This window comes from Anneissia japonica, unplaced genomic scaffold (genome assembly GCF_011630105.1).
Source record: "Anneissia japonica isolate Jap-2015-1 unplaced genomic scaffold, ASM1163010v1 scaffold3217_len398964_cov164, whole genome shotgun sequence".
NCBI classification, from domain to species: Eukaryota; Metazoa; Echinodermata; class Crinoidea; order Comatulida; family Comatulidae; genus Anneissia; species Anneissia japonica.
The window spans coordinates 198,895-200,309 of record NW_022750884.1 but is presented as its reverse complement, the minus strand read 5'-3'; the positions used below and the strand labels follow the sequence as shown (position 1 = coordinate 200,309).

General features: G+C 34.1%; 1 protein-coding gene across 1 annotated transcript in view; it reads right to left on the bottom strand.

Annotated features, from left to right (window-relative positions):
• Positions 1 to 1,415, bottom strand: part of LOC117121564 (oxidoreductase OpS5-like) — an 8,640-nt gene that overhangs the window by 6,728 nt on the left and 497 nt on the right. The gene's annotated exons all lie outside the window — the stretch shown is intronic.

The window sequence follows — 1,415 nt, the reverse complement described above, 5'->3', positions numbered from 1 at the left end:
TACATATATATATGTATATATATGTATAAACATTATATATATATATTTATTTATTTATGAAAGAAATATGACATTCGAACATGAAAGTAAATTAGCATCTTACCCTGAATTACTAATAGAACGACCAGTGGTATTACTCTGTCCACGTTCATTATCAAGTCTGGTGTATGTAAACACTCAATGAGAGATGTTAAAATAAGTCATATTCAGGTTAACATACTACCAAAATATGTACGGTATATTATATAAATAAACGCTGGTAGCCAATGTATTAAAGCAAATTACTTTCTCCATGATTAAAACAAAGAATTATAGATTTCTCAACAATAATATATATTCAAATTAGATTTGCGGCATGGTATTGTAAACACAATATAAACAAACAGATAAATAATAAAAACAGCGCACGAATACAGTATATTGACGCTATAATCATATCAAGCATAGCTCTCCAACGTGTGGTGCCTGGTACTAGACTCGAATCTGCAAAGTTATAATGCTGATACATTATACAGCAAATCTAACCCTAGGGCACAGGTACATTCTCTTATACACTGACTATTCCATTAAACAAGTTCTCGTAATCTCAAAAGATCCGATGAGGGCAGTATAATAGAGGCAGTAGAGTATATCTGCCCTAACGGCCTCCACACAACAAAGATATATTAATCAATCAGCCGAGTGTTTCTAGAGCTCCTCATCGGAGCTAAACATAGTAGAGTATAAATGGTTAAGCTAGATACTAGATCACAGCTGAGAAATCATAGTAACTATTCAATTTATGTTTGCTGTTTAGCACCATTTAGGCCTACACAATGTAAACAAATATATCTTTTCTGCTTGTTTCTGATTGAAACAATTTGGAGTGGAGTTTGGCGGTGTAGGTGCTTGCCTTCCAATCCCAGTGTCCTGGGTTCAATTCCTTTCAGTGTTGCAGGATTTTTATTTTTCTCACGACCAAAACAACTTCACTCCCTAAACCTCAAATTGAGATTTAGTTTGTGTAAAGCATTGTGTGTGTATGTTTGTCTTGTGTAAGGGATTGTCACCTTCAATTAGGATAGGGATGTATTCGCTATTGACGCTGGTAGCCATTACCAGTGGTATTACTCTGTGTGTGCGTGGGGTGGGGGGGGGGTGTATATACCGTGTAAAAACAATGAAAAAACGATGTACAATAAGGCTGTAGGAAAGTAAGCAAGATAATTTTAAGATAATAGGCACGTAATTAGCAATTGAGAAGTAATTAACCAATTAAGGTAACACTTGAAAATTTTGGCGGCAAATGACCTATGACAAACAACAGATTGAAATAAACAAAATATTAGCTATAACATTATAACATCTGAGTGAATAATGTGATCGTACAGTAATAGTGACAATGGGTCTACATTATAGGCCTATATATATATATA